The following is a 12,885-nucleotide window of genomic DNA, read 5'->3' as shown; positions in this document are numbered from 1 at the left end:
ATGGCTTGAGTGCCATTTTTGGCAGAAAGGTGGGGGCACAAGTCAAACAAACAAACAAACAAACAAGCTACTGAGAATGCTCAATCCTCTCTTGACTGTTTTGTGAGGGTTTCGAACCAAGATTTCTTTTTATTTATTTTTACACCTGCAAACCTTGGGGGTCCCCCAAGCATGTTACTACCTCCCTCTTGTTTCTCTACAAACCTACCAGCACTCACCACCTGAGTTCACTGTTAGGAGGGGTCATAATGCAGTGCAGGGTTTGTCAGTAGCATAAAAGCAACAGCAAACTGCTACACCAGAATTCCCGAATTCTGACCAAAGAAAAGCATATGTGCTCCTAGAGGCAGATTGTTTACTACTTGCTTCTTCTGTTTGTCTACCTTTTAAGTACTAATTTCAGATTTCTTGGTTTTACTTCATTTGCTTTTATCTTGTCACAAGTCTACCAGAAGACACTTGTGATAGACTTGCCAGGAAGCACCTCATCCAGGTGGCAGAGGGACCTGAACACAGCTTTCTCTAATCAACTCAATATGATTAGAGAAAGAAGAAAAGAATTGGAGAAGGAAGCATCAGATTTAGGATCACTGGACACCTGCCATGGCCCACATTTCAGTAGAGAGCCTACTAGTGACCCTGGGAGCCTCCTGGCCCTTGTTCTTCTCTTCCCTGCTGTCGATTTCTGTTCTTCATAGTAACGTAGGAAGCTGCCTTATACCGAGTCGGGTTATTGGTCCACCTAGCCCAGCATTGTCGACACTGACTGGCACTGGCTCTCCAGGGTTTCAGGCAGGATTCCTTCCTAGCCCTACCTGGTGATGCCGGGGATTGAACCTGGGACCTTCTGCATGTAAAGGAGATGCTCTACCACTGAGCTATAAATCCGGGGTCATCCCATGAAGCTGATTGGTGGGAGAATCAGAACAGATAAAAGGAAGTACTTCTCCACACAGCACATAGTTCATCTATGGAATTCACTTCCATCGTTCACTACATCCATCAGATGTAATGATGGCCACCAATTTGGATGGCTTTAAAAGGGGGTTAGACAAATTCCTGGAGGAGAAGGCTCTCAATGGCTACTAGTCCTGATGGCTAATATGCTACCTCCAGTATCAGAGGCAGTATGCCTATGTACACCAGTTGCTGGGGAACATCGGTGGGGTTCTGCTGTTTTACTCAGGTCCTGCTTGTGGGTTTCCCATGGGCAGCTGGTTGGCCAAGGTGTGAACAGAATGCTGGACTAGATAGACCCTTGGTCTAATCCAGCAGGGCTCTTCTTATGTCTTCAAATACAGGACTGTCCTCTGCTCTGATAGCCCATCGAACAGAGAACTGTCCTCTGTAAAGTAGCATACCTAGTCACCCTGTGCCATGTATAGGATTGTGCTGTTAACTACTTTAGAAGCTTTCTCCAGCAGCAAAGGTACATTTCAGAGCAATATGATTTTACGATCTAATCCGTCTTTTCTTTGAAAGCTAGAAATGCATCAGAAGGAGAGATCAAAATGGATGCGGAAGTGAGCACAACCTTTTCATAAAAGACCATTAATGACAACAGCCCCCTGTGGCTTGCCAAATTTATTTAGTGTTGCCTGCCCCAAAGAATGTAAGGACTTCTTTAAAAACAAATCCCCCCCCCCCAAACTGGGTTTGTGGAAGAAAACAAAATGGACAATGAAAACAAAATTAAATATAATTTCTTCCATGCTGAGAAAACAATTTAATTTTTTTCCATGCTGAGAGTTTAGATAACACTGCACAGAACGCATAGCTTTTATTTGTGCTGATGGGCAAAGAGTTTTTTTGTTTTTGTTTCTACATCTATTAATTTTTCATATGCTATTGCTCCTCACTCTCTGACTTCTGTTCAATAAACCTGACCAACCATGTCTTGCTTGAACATACCTTGGAGACTGGAGTTTTTGTGCAAAGCCTAGGTAGCACAGAGTGAAACACATACCTGAACCATATCACATTTCTACCCATGTCTTTTCCTCTGGGTACCTAAGGTCGTTCTGATCAAATAACATTTGGTGTAAGGGATGAGTCCCAGCCCTTTCAGATGTCTGACAGCTCCGATTCTGAATCAAAAGTTAGAGCTGCTAGATCAAAGCATGATGGATGAGGGACCTCCCTAGCGTGCCAAGACACTGGGAGAGATTCCTCTGAAGGCCTTGACAAACAGATGGCCCAGGCTCAGTCCCTTCCCCCTCCCTCCACCAAAGGAACTCAAGTTTCCAAGGAGGAGGAGCAAGAGGAGTGTGGCTTGAGAGACACTAGGGCACATCACAAAGCTAAGTGGGAAAAGTTAGGGGCAGGGCTCAGATGCTCCACCTGGATAGCCACTATTGGAAGCCAATGTAGGAGGGAGCCACCCTAAAGGTTGCTGCAAGGAAAGGAAGCCCTTCAGTATTGCAAGGCAGGTGGGATCCGGCGCTCTTGCTGCTGCTGCCTTGCTGGAGCTGTACTTCCACCCGGGGGACTTCTACTCTGCCTCCTTGCAGACCCAGGTCCAGCCAAGCACCACTCCACTCCCACCTGCAACACCTGTGGGACCTGGGGCATAAAACCTAGGCCAGGTGGGGGTGGGACCACCGCCAGCGGGTGTCGCCACCAAAGGGGGCGCCACCAAAGGGGGTTGCCCCTTTGGGGGAGCCACTTCGGGGAAGCATGAGGGCGAGGGCCTGTCCCCCTGCTTGAAAGGAGGGAAGGGGACTGTTTGCCTCAGTGTGGCCTGCTGGACTGCCTGCATTAAATATGTTTTCCAATGAAGGGGGGAGGTGTTGGGAGCCAGGGAACGGCCATTACGATTCTACAGGGCAGAGGGAGATATGGAGGAGGGAGACAGTCACACTCTAAAGGCAGAGGGTGTAATAATAGGGTTCTGACTGTCCCTAAACTGTTCCCCAATTCAAATAACCTGGATGTAGGGGTGGACGAAAGTCCCTTACCTGTCCTCGAAGGATGTTCGCGGTGGGGGGGAGGCGCTTCGCTGCTCCCGTGAAGTTCAGGCCGGGGGGGAGGCTTCCCGCCTTGCCCCGGCCGAAATTCAGGCCGGGGGGGAGGCTTCCCGCCTCGCCCGGCTGCGAACTCGAAAGTTTAAAAAAACAAAACAAAATGCCCCCTGATAGGCTACGTGACAATTAACGTAGCCTATCACGGCTAGATCTGCAAAGTCAGCCGTGATAGGCTACGTCAATCGTCACGTAGCCTACCACGGGTGACTTTAAAAAAAAAAAAAGCGCGTACGCTAATGGCGGCCCCCATAGGGAGCCGCCATATGCGTTCCTTATTTGGTCGCTGTAGTCTACGTAAAGATTTACGTAGACTATGGCGAAAATAAGGGCAACGCAAATAGCGTTGCCCTTATTTTCGCCGTAGTCTACGTAAATCTTTACGTAGACTACAGCGACCAAATAAGGAACGGGAATGGCGGCTCCCTATGGGGGCCGCCATTATCCGTACGCGCTTTTTTTTTTTTTTTAAAGTCACCCGTGATAGGCTACGTGACAATTGACGTAGCCTATCACGGCTGACTTTGCAAATCTAGCCGTGATAGGCTACGTTAATCGTCACGTAGCCTATCAGGGGGCATTTTTTTTTCTTTTATTGCAATGGTGGCGGCTCCCACCCCGCTCGAACACCCGCCGAACCGCGGGCCGGACCCGCCGCCGGGAGGGACATTCGGCGAAGGTAAGTCCCGTCCCGGGGGGGTGCGGGGTGCGGGGGGGTTTGGAGGATTTCTCCCCGAAACTTGTTCGGGGGGCCGAGCACCAACGTGTTCAGCCCCCCGAACAAGTTTCGGGGAGAAATCCTCTGCCATCCCTACCTGGATGGCCCTGGCAACAGACCCCCTGGGTTGAAACTGCTGCTGCTGCTGAATGCCAGGTCAGTGAAAAGTAAAACAACTGCTGTCCAGGACTTGATCCTGGATGAGCGCACTGACCTGGCTTGAATTACAGAGACCTGGATGGATGAAGCTGGGGGGGTTAATCTCTCTCAGCTCTGCCCTCCAGGGTTCTCTGTTCAGCAGCAGGCAAGACCTGGGGGGCGGGGAAGTGGAGTGGCAGTGGTCTATCATGATTTGATCCCCCTTACCAGGTACCCTATCCCGCAGTCTGTTGGGTTCGAGTGTGTGTATTTGAAGGTGGGTGCCCAGGACAGAATAGGGATTCTGTTGGTGTACTGTCCACCCTGCTGCTCAACAGTCTCTCTTCCTGAGCTAGTCGGGGTAGTCTCGGGTTTGGTGTTGGAGACACCTCAGCTTGTTGTGCTGGGGGATTTCAACATCCATGCTGAGACTGCCCTGTCGGGAGCGGCTCAGGACTTCATGTCCGCCATGACAACCATGGGTCTGTCCCAGAAGGTATCTGGCCCCACCCACGCTGCTGGGCAGACTCTGGACCTCGTTTTCTGTGCTGGATGGGGTGATAGTGATCTGAGAGTGGAGGAACTCTCTATAGTTCTGTTGTCATGGACATATCACTACCTGGTGGGATTTAGACTTGCTGGCACTTGGAACCTCTGCAGGGGTGGAGGGCCGATTAAGATGGTCTGCCCCAGGAGGCTGATGGATCCGAATGGTTTCCTGACGGCTCTTGGGGTTTTTCCTGTTGCTTCGGCAGGCGATTCTATCGAAGCCCTGGCCGATCTCTGGAATGGAGAAATGACCAGGGTGGATACAATCACTCCTGAGCGTCCTCTCTCACGAAGTGGAGCTGCACCAGCACCCTGGTTTTCTAGGAAGCTGGCAGTGATGAAACGAGTGAGAAGATGACTGGAGCAACGTTGGCAGAAAACTCGGAGTGAATCTGATCGAACATGGGCTAGAGCCTATTTGAAGGCCAACTCTGTGGCAATACGGGCAGCAAAGAAAATATTTTTTCTGCCACTATTGCGTCTGCAAAGAGCCATCCAGCAGAGCTGTTTCAAGTAGGGATGGGGGAGAATTTCTCCCCGAAACTTCGGGGGGCCGAGTGCCAACGCATTCGGTCCTCCGAAGGTTGTTTGGGGAGAAATTATCCCCCCCCAGGGATGGGACTTACCTTTCACGAATGTCGCTCCCGGCGGCGGGTCCCGGCGGCGGTTCGGCAGGTCTTCGTCAGGGGCGGGGGTGGCAGCCGGTCTTTTGACCGGCTGCCGCCACCGCCATTACAAGAAAAGTAAAAAAAAACAAAACGCCCCTGTGATAGGCTACGTGACGATTTACGTAGCCTATCACGGCTGACTTTGCAGATCTAGCCAGGATAGGCTATGTAAATCGTTACGTAGCCTATCACGGGGCTTTTTTTTTTTTTTTTACTTTTCTTTTGAAGTTCGCGGCCGGGGAGACGGGGCGCTTCTCCCCGGCCTGAATTTCGGCCGGGCGAGGCGGGAAGCCTCCCCCCCCAGCCTGAACTTCGGGGGGAGAAGCGAAGCGCCTCCCCCCCACCGCGAAGCAAGCTGCGAGACCAGGTAAGTGACTTTCGTACATCCCTAGTTTCAAGTGGTTAGGGGTCTTTTACGCGCTAGCCCGCAAGAGGATAATTTAAACCCCTTGACAGCCCGCTGTGAACAATTTGCTCAGCACTTTGCAGACAAAATCGCTCGGATCTGCTCTGACTTGGATGCTACAGTTGCTACAGACCCAGAGGATGTAACTTTGGTCCCAGTGTTGTTGGATACTTTTCAATTTGTACGGCCTGAGGATGTGGACAGGATCCTTGGAGAGGTGAGAGCCACCACGTGTGTTCTAGATCCTTGCCCTTCCTGGCTCATAAAAGCAGTCAGAGGTGGACTGGCCGAGTGGGTAAGGGGAGTGGTTAAAGCCTCCCTTAGGCAAGGCAGAATTCCAGCCTGCTTGAAGGAGGTGGTGGTGAGACCTTTATTAAAAAAGCCCTCCCTGAAACCCACTATATTGGATAATTATCGGCCAGTCTCCAATATTCCATTTCTGGGCAAGATATTGGAGCACGTGGTAGCCTCCCAACTTTGGAGATTCCTGGATGAGACAGATTATCTAGATCCATTTCAATCTGGCTTCAGACCCGGTTATGGGACAGAAACAGCTTTGGTCGCCTTGGTGGATGACCTATGCTGGGAACTAGACAGGGGGAGTGTGTCCCTGTTGATTCTGCTGGACCTCTCAGCGGCTTTTGATACCATCGACCATGGTATCCTTCTGGGCCGCCTTGCTGGGATGGGACTTGGAGGCACTGTTTTACAGTGGCTCCATTCCTTCTTGGAGGGGTGGACCCAGAAGGTGGTGCTGGGGGACTCCTGTTCAACTCCCTGGCCATTGGCTTGTGGGGTCCCTCAGGGTTCTGTTTTGTCCCCCATGCTATTTAACATATACATGAAACCACTGGGGGAGGTTGTCCGGAGTTTTGGGGTTCGATGTCACCAGTACACTGATGACACCCAACTCTACTTTTCCTTTCCATCTAATTCCAAGGAAGCTGTTGGGGTGCTAAACCGGTGTCTGTCGGCAGTAATGGACTGGATGAGGGCAAACAAATTGAAGCTTAATCCAGACAAGACAGAGGTGCTCCTGGTCAGTCGAAAGGTAGATCAAGGAATACGGATACAGCTTGTGCTGGATGGGGTTACACTCCCCCTGAAGACACAGGTTCGCAGCTTGGGTGTACTTCTGGATTCAGCCCTGAGCCTGGATGCCCAGGTTTCAGCGGTGGCCAGGAGTGCATTTTCACAGTTAAAGCTAGTGCGCCAGCTGCGTCCGTTCCTTGAGATGTCTGAATTGGCCACAGTGACACATGCCTTAGTTACATCCCGTTTGGATTACAGTAATGTGCTCTACGTGGGGCTGCCTCAGAAGAGTGTTCGGAAACTTCAGCTGGTTCAAAGAACTGCCGCCAGACTGCTGACTGGAGCTGGTTACAGGGAGCATACAACTCCGCAGTTAAAACAGCTTCACTGGCTCCCAGTCTGTTTCCGGGCACAATCCAAAGTGCTGGTTATGTCCTATAAAGCCCTATATGGCTCGGGTCCAGGTTATCTGAAAGACCGTATTCTCCCTTATGAGCCTACTCGTGCCCTGAGATCTTCAGGGGAAGCCCTTCTCGCCATCCCTCCGTCAACACAGGCACGCCTGGTGGGAACGCGGGAGAGGGCCTTCTCGGTGGCTGCCCCAAGGCTCTGGAACTCCCTTCCCAGGGAGGTGAGAGTGGCACCCTCCTTGATATGTTTTTGTAGGCATGCAAAAACTTTTTTGTTCCAGCAGGCCTTTGGGGATAACTAGTCTGGACCTGGGAAAATGTGACATATGGATACCATTTTTGTTGTTCTGGTTGTCTTTTAATGTTTTAGTATCTTTGCAATTTTAATATTGATGATTTAATTATATTTTTAACTTTTATACAGTTGTATTTCTATTTCTATTTATAGGTTTTAATTGTAGCAGTTTCAGCGTTGTAAGGCCGCCTTGAGTCCCAGTATTGGGAAAAAGGTGGGATATAATAATAATAATAATAATAATAATATCACTGCGAAGCAAGCTTGGCTGTGAAGTTCATACCCAAACCATCAACTTCTCTAACCTCTGGTTCGTCTCCTCTGCTTAGAGATTGTTGATTAGTTGTTTAGGGCCTGGGGCAGTGTGAGAGTTTCCTTGAATCTGCATTTGTAGAGAGGATAGGCTCTAACAAAATAAAGTCGTATTAGCCTGAAGCTTTGTCTATTGTGGTGTTGATTGAAAAGGGAAAGGACGATCCATTTCTGACAGCTGGGTTGGATATCTTAAACATGCAGCAAGACTCCCAAATGATGAAAATAATTTCCTGACAAATATAGGAAGCTGCCTTGTACCAAGTAAGGCTGTTGGTCCATCTAGCCCAGTATTGTCTAAACCAGACTTCCGCATCTGGTGCCTTCCAGGCGTTTGAGTTAGAGCTGTGCGCAGATAGCCTCTTGATGCTCTCCACCCTAGTTGTGGGCAGATAAATTGGGGGAGAGAATTTCAGCAAATTTCTCCGATTTCTCACAGTTGGAGCTCACCATTAGCAGAGGTTCTTTCTTTTTCCTCAAGGTTTTTGTTTCTTGTGGTGCCAGAACAAGTGGCAACATCAGCAAATGTTTTGGCACCCTGGTCACCATTTTATGTCCTTTACTTAGGGATGGTGTGGGCACCCCATTTGGTCTGGGAGTCTGGCGGACTCCCCGCCCCCTGCCCACGCACCACTTCCACTGAGCCCCTGCCCCTGCTCGACAAGCCACCCACGCTCACCCAGGCCCCGTCCTCTGGCACTGTGATGGCCATTTTGTGACAACAATGGGTTATCTACATCTGTAATCTTATGTGTACAGGAGATTCACGGTGTCATTTTGCATATAACTCTATGTGCGTATATTCACAATCACCGTGTTTTTTTGCAAAATGGTGGTCAAAACCTGGAGGACAAGGCCTGGGTGAGTGCAGGTGGCTCGGCGAGTGTGTGTGTGTGGGTCAAGCGTGTGTCTAGGGTGCATGGGTGGGGGCAGAGGCTGAGCAGGCACCCAGACAACTCAGACAGGGGGGTGCCCATACATCCCTACATTTACCATGCCCCATACGTAGTGTCATTCAAGGGCATTGGGGAAGTGAGGTGGGGGGGAGGCCAGCACAAAAATGGTGGAGAAAATTTGGCAGTGATCAAAAGGGCAGTGTATGCTTTTTCTTTCTATTCTACATCTCTCCATTGCTTTGCAGCCTCCCAGGCTGCCTGCACTTTCTGATCTGAAAAAAGCCCTATGGGAGGAATTGCCCCATGATTAGGAGAATTCTGCCATGGATTTCATTGAGGCTGAATGCACTGGCTAAAATGCAGACTCCCCCCATGGATTCCCCCCAGGACAAAGCTTACCTGGGGCGGATGTTCCGGATGGTGGCGGCTCCGGTGGCTGGTCTTTCGACCGGCTGCCGCAGCCGCCATTTGCATCCTGGCCTTTGCTGTAATAGCAAAGCAGAGCAGAGCCAGCCAGGGCCGTCCGCAGCCAGAGTTCCAGCCACGTCCAGCCAGGCTGCCGTGATAGGCTACGTAAATACTTACGTAGCCTATCACGGCTGGGCAAAAAAACAAAAAACAGCATACGCAAATGGCGGCAGCTACAGCAGCCGCCATTTGCGTTCCCTATTTTTCACCATTTTAGCCTACGTAAATATTTACGTAGGCTATTATGGTGAAAAAAAGGGGAATGCAAATAGCGTAGTGGGCGCTATTTGCGTTCCTTTCCCCCCCGCCATTTTAGCCTACGTAAATATTTACGTAAGCTATTACAGTGAAAAAAAAGGAAAATAGTGTTCTTCTCCCATGCTAGCATTATCCCTCTCACAAACTGGAGGGGCTGTGGCTCCTCCCACATTGCCTGAGGCTGAACATTACTTCAGCAGAGTAGGAAGGAACTCCACTGAAGCAGCTCCTGTATCACCAAAGTAGCTTAAAGGAGCTCTAAGGATGCAATGCTCAGTGAATTTACCAGGCAGTGAGTCCCATTGACCTGAGGTCTGCTTCACACATGCAGCAGATATATCTGCCCTGGTTAAACTATTTCTAGATTGAGCCACATCCACTCGATGAGGATGATTGCATGACAGAATGCCCCTGTACTATACACAGACATAAGGACACACACACACACACACGGAAGACAGATACCTTAAGAAACAGATTGGTAACACTTACTATATCAAAGAAAACATGGTCTGCAGGTTGTAAAATACACACACCTGCTGTGTGTATGTATGTGTCTTCAAACCTACCAACAAGGGTTCTGTCTAGAAAACAGCACAGTCCTGGATTTTTCAGGAAAATGTAAATTGGATTGATTTTACAGTTAATAGGATCAGAATATTTTGAGAGATCAAGGCATACTACAATACCTCAGTATAAAACAGTAGCATAAATCTCAGAGGCTCAAAGCAGAATTGACACTATAGCTGTCAGGGTGGAAACTGAGCCCAGAGAGCCTCAGAGCAATTCAGATTCTGAGGAGGAACAGCTATCCGTGGGAGAGGGGCCAGCTCATCCCTCACAGGCTCAGCACCTGGCAGAGATTCCTCCTGCCGGCATTCCAGAGAGAGAGAGCGACCCGGGTAGTGAGGGAATGCGGGAGGGGGGCTTCTTAGGCGCTCGACGCAGACGCAAAGAGCGACGAGCGATGGAGGGTGCGGAAAGGAGGCATAGCGCCTGACTGGCGCGCAAGCAACGGCCGCCTCCCATGGACCCAAGGGAAAGAGGGAGGATCACCCTAACCCATAAGTTCTGGGTCTTCAAGTGACTCTCCTTCAAACGGGGATCAACTGACTACTTGAAGCTTAGGCCACTCTGCTGTTCCTTGCTTTACACTGCTGATTAGCATCTGAAAGAGTCATTAAGTTGTAAAAGGATTAAAGCTTTGAAAAGAAATCCTTTCGTCTGTGTCTTGAGTTGGCTATTGGAATCTACTGGGAGAAGCCGCCAGAGCGCTCCTGACAGCAGCTCCCAATTCCCCACAAACTCTCTTCCCTCTCCCTCCTGGCCTCAACTACCTGCTCTAACTTTCTCCTTTCTCCTGCATTCTCTCCTGTCTCCCTAGTAACCAGCCCCATGCATTTGCATTGCATGCCCTCCCAACTGGCCTCTCTCACAGAAGGTCTTCTACAAGGTCCTGCAATGTCATTTATATCATTGAATGGAAACACCCAGGATACATTCAGTAAGTAGGCAAAGCAACAATTGACCTACACCTGTGTTTTAGGAACCATGGATCTGTTATCTTGATGGGGGGGGGGGAAATGGAATGACCAGTTGAAAAGCTGTGATTCAGAAAATAACAGCCTCTCTGATTTCTCAGTTATTGCAATAAAGATGCCATCTGATCCAGAACATGACACCTTAACACCAAATGGCCTCAGCCTGGAGGATAATACCTGATATCACTCATCTACAACTAATGCCACACTTTGGAATATTCTATCCTCACTGCTGGATTTCTGACACATTGACTGCAGTACCCTTTGATTCGCATCAGAGCAGCTGAAGGCAGAAGCCAAAATATTTTGCTTTAGAACTTTAATATTTCTGTTCTGTTAGACATTGTAATATATATCAATGACTAACACAACAGGTACAGACACACACAAACATCAGAATAAGAGTTTATCCTAGCTATCTCTCCTATACGCTAGTTTCCTATAATAATAATTTGTGTTAACTAGGTCTCAGGGAGACATATTTCTGAATAAATATATGTAGGATCAGGTTGAAAGACAGTTTTCCTAAGCAAATGTCTCAATGGCATTTAACTATTAAAAAAATATACTGAGATATGACCAACGTGGAAATAAGAGCAGGGTTGGGTGGCTGAGACTAGCCATCATTTACATTTCCCACAATGCCTTAGAGTGATGCTACAACAATGGCATTGTGGTAAGTAGTGCCTCCAGCAGCCAGGACTCACCAATGGATGAGGGGACCCACCAGGGGGAACTTTGATCCCTCAAAGCTGGCCCTGGCCCTGAGCAGAAGTTTAACCCTAAGCAAACGGTTAGCATTGCAGCCAACGGAACCACGGAAGTTGCAGAGAGGCAAGAAACATATGGTAGCTTCTAACAACAGTGGCTCCTTCTTTTCCTGTACTCCTGTTGGTTGGTTGGTTGGTTTTAGGTAGGGATGTCAGAGAATTCTGCCACAGATCTCAGTGAGGCCGAATGCCAGTGCATTCGGCCCCCCGAACTCCGTGGCAGAACGGCCTGCCACCCCCCGCCCTTCTGTGGAACCCCCCCGGGACGAGACTTACCTGGGGCAGATCTTCCGGGTGGCGGTGGCTCCGGCGGCGGTGGATGCGGCGGCTGGTCTTCCGACCGGCTGCCGCTGCCATTTCCAGGCTTGTAAAAAAAAGAGAAAAGACGTGATAGTCTACGTAAAGATTTACGTAGCCTATCATGGCTAGGTTTAAAAAACACACACACACGACGTGATAGGCTACATAAAACTTTACGTAGCCTATCATAGCTAGGTGGGTTTAAAAACAAAACCAAAAAACGCGTACACAAATGGCGGTGGCTACGGCCGCCGCCATTTGCGTTCCTTATTTTTGCTGTCTTAATCTACGTAAATATTTACGTAGACTATGACGGTGAAAATAAAGGGGAACGCAAATAGCGTGGCGGGCGCTATTTGCATCCTTTTTTGATTCCCTGTTTTAGCCTACGTAAAGGTTTACGTAGAATCAAACGTTGAATCAAAAAGGGACGCAAATAGCACCCGCTATGCTATTTGCGTTCCCCTTTATTTTTACCGTCATAGTCTACGTAAACATTTACGTAGATTAAGACGGCAAAAATAAGGAACGCAAATGGCGGTGGCTGTAGCTGCCGCCATTTGCGTACATTTTTTTTTTTTTTTTTTTTACCCAGAGCCCTCCGCGGTTGGAAATCCGGCTGTGGATGGCTCTGGCCTGGGTGGGTCTGGCCGGCTGCTCCACGGAGCTGCCGTGGAGCACAGCTGGCCGCGGAGGATTCCGGGGGGGAGGAACGGATCACCTCCCCCCCGTTGAGGATTCCGGGGGGAGGGACGGAACGCCTCCCCCCCCCACCATCAACATAATCCACGAAAGGTAAGTGACTTTCATACATCCCTAGTTTTAGGACGCAATCTGAGATGACCTGTTCTTTTTCTCTTCGAATGAAACTGATATACATATTATTGGCTGTACATATGCATTTGAATGCAGAGATTCTGTGCATTCACCTGCCAAAGAGGGCCAAAACTACCTACCTACCTACCTACCTACCTATTTATTAATTGAATTTCTTAATTGCCCATCTGGCTGGTCACCCGGCCACTCTGGGCGATGTACAGCAATACAAACAGTTTTAAAACAAAATTCTACTTTAATACATCATATTTCTAAAATTACCCTAAC

General features: G+C 49.2%; 1 protein-coding gene and 1 pseudogene across 3 annotated transcripts in view; one reads left to right on the top strand and one right to left on the bottom strand.

The window, feature by feature from the left end:
* Window positions 1–12,885, bottom strand: part of CCSER1 (coiled-coil serine rich protein 1) — an 857,015-nt gene that overhangs the window by 44,816 nt on the left and 799,314 nt on the right. The window lies entirely within an intron of this gene.
* The window catches only part of LOC146343721 (uncharacterized), a 28,752-nt pseudogene continuing 17,355 nt past the window's right edge, over window positions 1,489–12,885 (top strand).

The sequence above is a fragment of the Heloderma suspectum genome, chromosome 5 (assembly GCF_057233095.1).
Source record: "Heloderma suspectum isolate Gila_16-S chromosome 5, 16-S_ref, whole genome shotgun sequence".
Taxonomy (NCBI): Eukaryota; Metazoa; Chordata; class Lepidosauria; order Squamata; family Helodermatidae; genus Heloderma; species Heloderma suspectum.
Note: the sequence above shows the minus strand (reverse complement) of the source record. Positions and strands in the feature narration are given on the sequence as shown.